Source organism: Eurosta solidaginis, chromosome X, assembly GCF_040869045.1.
Source record: "Eurosta solidaginis isolate ZX-2024a chromosome X, ASM4086904v1, whole genome shotgun sequence".
NCBI classification, from domain to species: domain Eukaryota; kingdom Metazoa; phylum Arthropoda; class Insecta; order Diptera; family Tephritidae; genus Eurosta; species Eurosta solidaginis.
The window spans coordinates 54,067,541-54,079,604 of record NC_090324.1 but is presented as its reverse complement, the minus strand read 5'-3'; the positions used below and the strand labels follow the sequence as shown (position 1 = coordinate 54,079,604).

General features: G+C 41.5%; 2 pseudogenes; one reads left to right on the top strand and one right to left on the bottom strand.

Moving 5' to 3' along the window:
- Window positions 1–339: 339 nt before the first annotated feature.
- Window positions 340–2,030, bottom strand: LOC137234937 (AP-1 complex subunit beta-1 pseudogene; annotated as a pseudogene).
- A 39-nt stretch (window positions 2,031–2,069) lies between these two features.
- On the top strand, window positions 2,070–11,845 carry LOC137234936 (protein RCC2 homolog; annotated as a pseudogene).
- Window positions 11,846–12,064: the final 219 nt, after the last annotated feature.

The window sequence follows — 12,064 nt, the reverse complement described above, 5'->3', positions numbered from 1 at the left end:
TTGCCATCAATTCCATCCAATGTATAAGCTAAGAATATATTTATTGCGCAACAAAGCACAACCCACACATACGCAACGTAGCCACCAACCGACTATCCAAAACCAATCAAACACAAGGGATGGAGGAAGTTATTATTTTTCACTTAGCAAAATCAAACCATTTCTTCACTTTGTCCTATTTGATTTCATGGAATCATACACAAGTTTCGGTTTTGTTGCATTTGCATTCAGCTGAAGTAGATTTATTCACAACTTAATTCACATTATTAATTAGAAAAAAAATGCGTACGTAACACACCCCACCAGAAATTGTTCAACTATTCAGATTTCGTACATACACTAAATAAGATTTAGCACAAATAAATTTGTTCTGCTGTACTTCGAATGACTTAAGCGTTTCGCGTCTTTTACGAGCTGTCCGCCGGCCGCAGCGGGGTCAGTGGACAACAATCGCCAATAGATAAAACCACGATCACGCAAATCAGGATTATCTGAATCTTGCGTAGCTAAAGAAAGTACATGTTGCACGAGCTCTTGCGCGCAGATGGGCGTTTTAAGAATAATTTAACCGCAGCGGTCAACAATTGCAATCGCACTTGAGTGTTTTTATCTTGGAAGCCTTCCAAAAAGCTATCGAGTAATTCATCAGCATTATCAATACGCCCAGCCTATTCCCCCATAATCCAAACCATGGAGGCACGTGCCTCAGGCTCATCGAGTGTCTCAAGATTCTCACAAAGTGTGCTAATAATGCTTTCAAATTTATTCGGGTACTGGCGGAAAATGTCTTTAATTACAACAATTGCCTCTTGAACAACATAATTTACTTTGGTTTGAATCAAATCGAGAAGTGTAGAAACGCAGCGTTCGGCTGATGGTTCAACCTTCATAGCACAACGCCCAATGGCGCGTACAGCCTTGCGCACAAAATCTACATCCACCTCAGTGGCATATTCTTTAATTCACTAAAAACTTGTGCAATGTCGGTTGGATTGGCCAAACGTATCATAATGTCACGCTTTTCTAATTTTACATTAATTGGATAATTATACTTAACAAAAAACGCTTTTATCTCATGCTTAAGAATGTCTGGGCGCTTTTGCACAATTGAATTTATGTTACGCAGTGCCACATATTGAACCTCGGGCTTTGGGGAGGGTAGTGTCACGAATGGTGGCGCCAACTTCTTAGTGAGTGTGGCACCGGAATCGCTATCACTTGAAAGCATTTCTAATAATTTCTAATTTCATAAGCACTTTACCAGCGCTCAACACAACTGCTGCATTAGCGTGCGCTAAACGTGGTGTCAAAAAAATCAAATCAATTGAGCTTCGCGCTATCTTCAGGACTATAATTAGCCAATGAATCAAGAATGAATACTTGTCCCTATTCGGTGCATTCGTTAAGCGCAGTAAGCAATTTGTTAATAGTAACTGCGTTCAATTCAACAAGGGGTTGACCCAACTGACTGGCTTCGGTGGTTTCACCCAGTGCAGCAACAGCATTGGCCACCACCATGGGATTCGAATCGGAGAGTGAATCTTTTGATTAATCTTAAAGTTCTTGATCTTCGACCATTGATGATAAGATGTCATAAGGCTTACCACACACCGCGGCTGTTTTACGTACCTAGGTATCCTCATCCTTCAAGCACCTTCGTGGTGGCTCGCGTAAATATTCGGTTGTCTTACTGATGCGTATACATCCCATCGTACGTACAGCCAAAGCACGTAGAAGGGGATTGGAGTCTTCGCAGTCCTACACAGGCGTATTAGCTGCCGTAATTGCCGTCTCTGATTGCGATGTATCGCAATTCATTAAACATCAATAAACCATTATTTTGGGCTCAAGGTTGTCCGTTTGCATACAATTGACCACATCAAGAAATCGCGTAAAATTTCGCTTCCCAGCGTTACCATGGAATGAAAACCTGAAAATAAAAATATAAAATTAGTCAATAAAAAGTAAGTTTACGCAGTTTATCATCTTTACTCACCGCGTGTTTTATACGAATGACATTTTTTTTTCATTCAGGAAATGAAAAAAAAAAAAATTGTAACAAATGTCAAATGTCTACACTTTTCTTTGACAGTCAATGCACGGCAACACCGACATTAGGCCTCATGCGCAATCAGCGCGCACACTACACGTCACGTACTACAGGCCGCACTACACGTCATGCACTACACGCCGCACTACACGTCACGCACTGTAGGCAGCACGACATATCGAGCACAACACGCCACACATGTCGCGGATTACATATCTGCACCAATCATTCATTTGGTCGAGATTTAAAATACTTAATTCCACGAATCCCAACATTATACCCGTCAAAATAATGTTGAATGGTGGAAGTGCAACTCTGTAATACCTTTTCAGCCAGGTTTCGAACCGTTCCGTGTGGTTGTAGGCCACTTGTCGTGAAAACAAAGTTCACCACAAACCAAAAAAATAAATCTTTAGGCCTACTTCGGCGACATCTACCGACATAAAATAAATTATAAAATCCCTACAAAAATTTGGTCACAAAACCTAATCACGCCCATGCAAGTGTGACTAGGAATATAACCTATGACCGTAAAATGACTAGTCAAATGACGTGGAGTGACGAGAGCGTTTTTGCAGGATTGTACTAGAGGCGCTAAAGCACCAGCCACATCGCATGGATGCGTGCTAAATCCGTTTTTTCTTCGTTTTTTTTTTTTTTTGCGCGCATAAGTATTTACTTATGGCCTTTAATTTTTTATTTCAATAAAATGTTTTTTTCTCTTGCGAAAATATATGAGAGATAATATTTTTTTTGGCTTACGCCACCCAAACAACATTCCGCTAACCTCAATTTGGGCATGATCAATGATACCAATATCCTTTCAGATCATGACCCGCTACCAAACGTTACTGGCCAAGTCAGAGAGAGGCGCAAAGCGTTTCGACGTTGCTTGCCAGCTCTGCGGCAGGGATCATAGCCTTAGGATCTGTGCCGAATACCGTAAAAAATCCCCAGAAGAGAGGTTGCGGGCAGTACTTCTGCATAAGTACTGTCCAAACTGTCTGTCGCCCTTTCACCGCGTGGACAAATGTAACAGCAAGTATAGCTGCAAGAGGTGCCAAGAGAACCACCACACCACGCTTCATTTAGATGAGCGTCGACCGGTAAGCGACGAGACGACCACAAACGGCGAAGACAACACGTCCGACGATGCATTGTCGATCAACCTCTCGGGGCCGGCTAAATCCTGGGCTCAGCAGGTAGAGGAAGAGGAAATGGAAGAAGAGAGAGCGAAAATGGAGGAAGAGCGAGCAAAAACGGAGACAAGACCGTCAACGGTAAATCATGGGATGCGCAGTTTCCGGCCGCTGTTACAGCACGAAAGAAGCACGGCGAAAGCAAACAAACCTCGAAACCAACAAAATAATTGGCGGCACCGTGAGGTCGGACCCCATCGAAACTCAGCTAAATCGTCCAAACTCGCAAGGCAGCAACGGCGAAAGAAATCGACGCCATACTCTCTTGAAGCCCAAAGTACAATGAAGCTAACGCGCGACACGCCGGAAGGCTTCCGGACAGGGCGGCTGCTCCAGGCTACACCATCGCCCATCATGCGGCCTTTCGTGCCCATTGCGCCGACAGCCATCGTACGAATCGAATCGCGTGGGCATTTACACCTGGTTCGGGCCATTATTGATCCCTGCGCCACCAGCACGATCGTCGATGCGGAGCTGGTACGCGACTTACAATTGGAGCGCCAAGGGCATGGACAGTGCACCCTCATACTGCGCGGCAAATTCGGAGCGTCGACGCGCATAACAACACAAGCAGCCGTCGTCGAAAGCCATTTCCGTTTGAGTCCACCGTCCAATGTGGACCCCAAGATTGCCGCGCCCTTTGAGTTCATGCGGCTGGCGTATCCGCAATTCTACCGCTCATCACCGATACGGCTTACACTCGGCGCTGACATTTACGCCGAAATGATGGTGAGCGGTACACCGGCATCGACAGCTGGCGGTCTCCTAACCCAACCGACGGTGTTCGGGTTGGTGGTCTCGGGAGCCTGCCAAAAATAAATATCCGACTTTCACGCCTCACACATGCGCCATATTATATATATATTTAAGTAAATATGCACGGAATTTAAAACCACGTACGTATATCTAATAACTTCTTTTCTTTTCCACAGGAGAGCGAAACGTGAGGTCAACCATCTGGCATGCAGTGCTTGCAGTCCGCATCTGCACTGCCTTCTTCCATTACACCGCCTTACTGGACGTGCGATCGCGTGGCATCCCTTTTTTTTAATGTTTTCTTTGTTGCTTACGGCAAGGGGGCCGGTATGTTTAGGCCACAGGCCTAAATATATCTCCCCTCCCTCGTAACATAATGTTCTTCTTTCCTTCGTTTACTACCACCCGCATATGCTTGTGATCACTAATACACACAGGCATGTGTGAGTGGTAGTACGCATGTATCTTAGATTTTTACCGCTGTGAGCCCGCGGTATAGCAACTTTGTTGCCGGGAAACCCAACGAAGGAGCTATATCTCGGGTTCATCGGCTCATGTTGCAAAGAGGCTCGTCCTCTTTTAATCCAGCAGCCAGCAAAGGAACACGTAATCGCCCGTTCACGTAAGTTCAACTTTTCAAAATTATTATCACATATATATCATTTTCCACAACATTTGTTAAACCTTTTCTTAACACTTGTTGTATTTATATAAATAAAAGCACTTTGTGAATTCTTTTTATTAATACGAAATCTTTTTGGTGTTTTTATTTTCTTCCCCCTTTTTCGCCTTAACTATTATTTAACAAATACGTGGGTGCGCGCCGTTGCCACCACGCATTTGTTCAGAGGGTATTGTCCAGTAGATCGTCCATCACCCAGTCAGCTATTGTTGGGGAAAGGGGGTTTCCCATGGGCATTCCGAAGATCTGGGAGTAGAGCTTATTGTCATACATAAAGTAGTTATTGTCTTTTAGGCAAAAGTGAAGCATGTCTTGAAATTTATTTTTTGGGATATTTGTCATATTTTTAATCTTGTCCCATTTGTTCATTATGATCCTGGTTGCTAAATTCGTTGGTAAATTGGTAAACAGAGACACTACATCAAACGAAACTAGTACATCATCTTCATACACACACATGTTCAATAATTGATGATCTTATTATCGATGGTATAGCTGCGGTTGTTACAACTCAGCCGGTCCTAAAATGTTTGGGTGCTTCTTTTCGTCGGAAAAGTGCTCGCCCGCAGTCTTCTTCTCGGGATTCATACGGGACCGTTCTGCCCTATGTGCGACGCCATGAGCGGAAAAGACGCGCTTCCGCGTCACCACGTCTCACATGAATATAACGGGGGTGGGGGGTCGGAAAGGACGGGTTTCAGAGCCGCTCTATTGTTTAGGTAGGGTAGCTAATGCCGCTAATCTTGCTTCTTCTTCATCCTGCTCCTCCGTTTGTTGCGCCCAAGACTTGGTTATTTCTGTGAAGGCCAGGGATAAGGCCCCGTCTGAGCTTTCTCCGTCATTGAGAAGGTCGCTTGTTGTTTGCCTCCATTCCTTGGTTTTCTCCAGGTGAAGGGTAGTATGATGATGCTCGCTGCATCGATAACACTTGTCCTTACTTGTGCATACCTCGTGACTGTGGAAAGGGGACAAACAGTTGATGAAGTAGTTATGTTTGCGAACCGCCTGCCACCTCTCTTAAGCGGACATCCTGCGGTATTGTGCGCAGAATCGTACGCCGTGATTTGCGGCGCAAAGGCGGCATGGTACGGAGAAATTTCTGGAACGCTCCTCTGTCTTGACGCGAGTTGCCGTGAAACGAGTAATTCTAAGAACATAATCGAGCGTTATTACATTGATTTCGTCTAGATGGATGGCTAGTGGGTTTATGTTTTTTAATATTTGCTATTATTATATAAAGAAGGGGCAAAGGGAAGAATGGCTAAACTGATTTTAGCACCCATCATTCCATGTAAATGGTTCTTTGGTATTTTACCTTACATACTTCAGCTTTGGTCGGTCGACGTCGCTGAGCTGGCGCTACATAATTCGTGGTGTGTTTTAGTTTTACCACAAGTGGCATGCCACCACACCACGAATTCGAAACTTGACTGTTGTACGTGTCTTAAAAGAAAATGCTTGCGCAGTTGCGTTTTCACCATTCAACATTATTTTTCGATATGTATCGTCGATAATTGCAGTCTTCCAGTGAGTTTTACAGCTACGGCTCACGCTCAATTCTCACGGGAATGCTCTGGATCATTGAAAGACTTGAGAAGCAGATGTCGTGAAATTTTCGCACACGCGAAATGTGATAGGCAGATGCCGCCGCTGTTTTTATTTAGCTCATTCGGCGAAAGGTTAAGCAGCGACATCTATTTTTGAAAAGGTAGGTTTATTAAAGGCAGCGTTGCCAAACTAAAAGGAAGTAACTAACAAAGTATCTGGCTCACAAATTGAACCAGACTTCTATCTGGATTTACTTGGCTCAAGTCGCTGTTGTTGCATTTACATGCAAAATTATTTATCTGGTTCAGGATTTTGCCACCGGATGATGGCAATTGCAGAAATACGTAGAATTAAGTATTCGAATCTCGACCAAATGATTGATAGAGATATTTTATACGCGACATGTAGTGTGGCAGCGCGACGTGTGGTTTTCGAAGTGCGTGAGGTCTAACCTAACGTCTGTGTTGCAATTCTTGACCATGCTGGAATTATATACGGTGGCGCATTGCGCATGTAAACATTAGTTCGGCTATTTTGTATGGGCAATCTTTACGTCATTCTCCTTCAGCTCTTGTTTTCTTTTTTCATTCGCTAAAGCAGTCAAGTGTGACGTAGCTGCGCAGAACGAAGCAATTTTGAACTCATGCATGCACCATTTTCAATGTGTGATTTGTGATGCTTGACTACTTGACGGTCAGAAGTGAAGCGTAGAAATTTTGATATTTACTACACTTTTCCACTTCCTGAATGAGACAAATCATGAATGTAAAACACGCGGTGGTGAGTACATACTGATCGATTTTATCTTTTTTGTTTAGTCATTACTTTTCCCTTTTTATTTCCAGCAAACGCAGTGGTTTTCTTGGTAGCGTCGCTTTCTCCGGTTTAATCGCCCGAATTTGTTGTGAGATTTTGCATGGTAAATGTAACATTAAATTTCAGGATGTTATATGAAGGAAGGGTATTACTTTTAAAAAATAAGACTCATCCAAGCCAAAAAACACGAATAAAAGGTGAGAATAAAAAGAATTTTATTTTGAGATCTACGGCACCACTTTTGCTGTACCCGTTTTTAAAATTCCGTGTAATAAGCGAATAAAGGATATATTTTTTTTTCGTGTAGAAGTAAAATATCTATCCATACGTTATCTTTTTAAAGAATAAGCACTATGTCTGCAAAATGTATAGTTGGTGGAAACGGTGCTAAAGCAAGAGGATTTCAAAGCTGTGTTAAGCGATGCTTCCAGTGAAGACGGCAGTCTACCGCAGACCAAGGGGAGGTTTTAATTCCTAATGAGGACTTAGATCCACTACGAAATTGCCAGAAGATCTATTTCCATCCCTGGGAAAAACTCCGGGCCAGTTGCTAATTTTCGGAATGGTGACATGGGATTTGACTGGCAAACGGGATCGCAAAAATGGGGCAAAAGTTGGACCCAGCCTTTATTATAACTTTCATCGATTTACTGATGATAAGTATCGTTATTGTGCAAGTAGTCCGGCTTCTGCTCACACCCTTCTAATAAACATGGATCGTAAGGCGATTTCTTTTGGCCGGAATCCATTCGGTCACTTGGGATTACCTGATGTGAACATATGTGTAACACCTACTATTATGCCACGTCGAGTGGCAGCCGTGCTGGTGGTGAAAACGAAATTTTGTTTCGCGCACTCCCTTGCTCTATGCAAATTTCACTCTTGCTTTTAATTTGTGTGTTGGAATTTTTATTAATTGAAGCTTTTTTTATTATGATTGCGTTGGTTTTTGAGACGTTCTGTGTATATACTTTGTGCCTTTGACAACTTTAGAATTTGAGCGCTTTTTATCTCAAGCTTTTGACAATCGTGTTTTCAGTTGATTTAAATTTCGATGGCTACTTTTACGTGTAGTTCGGGACGATGGGGATTCGTTCGCACGTAACACCAAAAAGAAAGATAAAAAGGAACTAGTTAGTGTCTTAAGGAAAAACCAACACTTTCACTAATCTAATTAGTAACAAACTTTCTTTATCACACTAGCTTAACTTTATCGAATTTTACACTTGAGAAAAAAAGGAATTCTTACCTTCGGTTTGGAACGCGTCAACGTTGTCCAAGTTGCATGTGGGCGGCACCATTCCCTCTTTTTGAATGAGACAGGTACTGTTTATCCCTGCGGAGAGAATAAATCAGGCCAATGTAGGTAACACCCAGCCGTTGGTAAGTATCCCAACCCCAATAAACTACCGTGGTCCGCCAATTATTCGTATAGGTTGTGGAGCCGAGTTTTCAGTGATGTTCGACAGTAAAGGTAATTTGCAAACATTTGGGTTACCCGAATACGGTCAATTGGGACATAGCACAGATGCAAAATATTTTAGTCCATGCGAACAAATTATCTTTTCACTTTGAAGCGTCTCCAAAAAAAAAAAAAAAAGTAAGGAAGGTTAAGTTCGGGTGTAACCGAACATTACATACTCAGTTGAGAGCTATGGTGACAACATAATGGAAAATAACCATGTAGGAAAATGAACCGAGGGAAACCCTGGAATGTGTTTGTATGACATGTGTATCAAATGAAAGGCATTAAAGAGTATTTTCTGAGGGAGTGGGCCATAGTTCTATAGATGGACGTCATTTAGGGATATAGCCATAAAGGTGGATCAGGTTTGACTCTAGAATGCGTTTGTACGATATGGGGTAATCCTTAGTTCCATAGGTGGACGCCGTTTCGAGATATCGCCATAAAGGTGGAGCAGGGGTGACCATAGAATTTGGTTGTACAATATGGGTATCAAAAGAAAGGGGTTAATGAGTATTTTAAAAGGGAGTAATCCTTAGTTCCATAGGTGGACGACGTTTCGAGATACCGCCATAAAGGTGGACCAGGGGTGACTCTAGAATTCGTTTGTGCAATGTGGGTATCAAACGAAAGGTGTTAATGAGTATTTTAAAAGGGAGTAACCCTGGGTCCATAGGTGGACGACGTTTCGAGATACCGCCATAAAGGTGGACCAGGGGTGACTCTACAATTCGTTTGTGCAATGTGGGTATCAAATGAAAGGTGTTAATGAGTATTTTAAAAGGGAGTAATCCTTAGTTCCATAGGTGGACGCCGTTTCGAGATACCGCCATAAAGGTGGACCAGGGGTGACTCTAGAATTCGTTTGTGCAATGTGGGTATCAAACGAAAGGTATTAATGAGTATTTTAAAAGGGAGGGGGGCTTAGTTCTATAGGTGGACGCCTTTTCGAGGTATCGCAATAAAGGTGGACCAAGGGTGACTCTAGACTTTGTTTGTACGATATGGGTATCAAATGAAAGGTGTTAATGAGTATTTTTAAAAGGGAGTGGGCCTTCGTTCTATAGGTGTTCGCCTTTTCGAGATATCGTCATAAAGGTGGACCAGGGGTGACTTTAGAATATGTTTGTACGATATGGGTATCAAATGAAAGGTGTTAATGAGTATTTTAAAAGGTCGTGGGGCTTAGTTCTATAGGTGGACGCATTTTCGAGATATCGCCATAAAGGTGGACCATGGGTAACTCTAGAATGTGTTTGTACGATATGGGTATCATATTAAAGGTATTAATGAGAGTTTTAAAAGGGAGTTGTGGTAGTTGTATATGTGAAGGCGTTTTCCAGATATCGACCAAAATGTTGACCAGGGTGACCCAGAACGTCATCTTTTGGATTCCGCTAATTTATTTATATATGTAATACCACGAACAGTATTCCTGCCAAAATTTCAAGGGTTTTTTATTTCGCCCTGCAGAAATTTTTTATTTTCTTCTACTTAATATGGTAGGTGTCACAACCATTTTATAAAGTTTTTTCTAAAGTTATATTTCCCGTCAATAAACCAATCCAATTACCTCACCATGTTTCGTCCCTTTTTTCGTATTTGGTATAGAATTATGGCATTTTTTTCATTTTTCGTAATTTTCGATATCGAAAAAGGGGGCGTGGTCATTGTCGGATTTCGTTCATTTTTCATACCAAGATAAAGTGAGTTCAAGTAAGTACGTGAACTCAGTTCATTAAAGATATGTCGATTTTTGCTCAAGTTATCGTGTTAACGGCCATGCGGAAGGACAGAAGAACGACTGTGTATAAAAACTGGGCGTGGCATCAACCGATTTTGCCCGTTTTCACAGAAAACAGTTAACATCATAAAATCTATGCCCCTACCAAATTTCAAAAGGATTGGTTAATTTTTGTTCGACTTATGGCGTTAAAAGTATCCTATACAAATTAAATGAAAAAGGGCGGAACCACGACCATTTTGAAATTTTCTTTTATTTTTGTATTTTGTTGCACCATATCATTACTGGAGTTGAATGTTGACATAATTTACTTATATTCTGTAAAGATATTAAATTTTTTGTTAAAATTTTACTTTAAAAACAATTTTTTTTTAAAAGTGGGCGTGGTCCTTCTTCGATTTTGCAAATTTTTATTAGGCGTACATATAGTAATAGGAGTAACGTCCCTGCCAAATTTTGTCATGATATCTTTAACGACTGACAAATTACAGCTTGCAAAAGTTTTAAATTACCGTCTTTTAAAAGTGGGCGGTGGCACGCCCATTGTCCAAAATTTTACTAATTTTCTATTCTGCGTCATAAATTCAACTCATCTACCAAGTTTCGCCGCTTTATCTGTCTTTGGTAATGAATTGTCGCACTTTTTCGGTTTTTCGAAATTTTCGATATCGAAAAAGTGGGCGTGGTTATAGTCCGATATCGTTCATTTTAAATAGCGATCTGAGATGAGTGCTCAGGAATCTACATACCAAATTTCATCAAGACACCGCAAAATTTACTCAAGTTATCGTGTTAACGGACGGACGGACGGACGGACGGACGGACGGACATGGCTCAATCAAATTTTTTTTCGATCCTGATTATTTTGATATAGGGAAGTCTACATCTATCTCGATTCCTTTATATATGCACAACCAACCGTTATCCAATCAAACTTAATATACTCTGTGAGCTCTGCTCAAATGAGTATAAAAATCGTACTTTATATTGAGAAAAGCAAAGAAAGACATGTAACACCTGTAGAGAACGTTCAAATTGTCGACTTCGCCTGCGGTAATAATCATACGGTCGCCATTGATTCTAAGAAGCGTGTGTATAGCTGGGGATTTGGCGGCTTTGGGCGCCTTGGTTATGCAGAGCCTACGGACGAGATGGTACCTCGTTTAATACAATTTTTCGACATTCAAGGACGTGGTGAACGTAATATATATTGTGGCGCAACTTTTAGTCTTGTCCTCAACGAGCTTGCTGTAGTCTTTCTATTTGGGCAAATTAAGAAGACGGGAGAAGCAAATATGTACCCAAAACCTGTTCAGGACTTATCTGGGTGGAACATTACTGATATCGGATGCGGAAACAGTTCTATTATCATATCAGCTGATGATACCTTAATAGCATGGGGCGCTTCTCCCACCTATGGGGAATTGGGTATTGGCGAGTTCCAAAGGTCGTCCCCAAAATGGATAATATGAAAATACCTCAGGTCGCTGTGAGTTATTCTCATGCTATATTACTAGTAGATACTGATCACGAGTGAACTAAGCAAAAATATGATAAGTTACTAAGATATACTATCGGTGACTGAGTAATGCAGTTGCAAAACCGTATTTATTTAAAGCTTATCCAACATTTATTAAACATATTCAGGGTGGCGTAGTAAAATAAATAGACAGTGACGGAGAAAAGTCTACATACACCCCGTTTTTCCGCTGGATTGAAAGGCTAATAATTTTTCTGAAAAATGGGATGATACAGTTGTATAACTGACTCATTTTGTTTTATTGATTTTCATAATAAACTACAA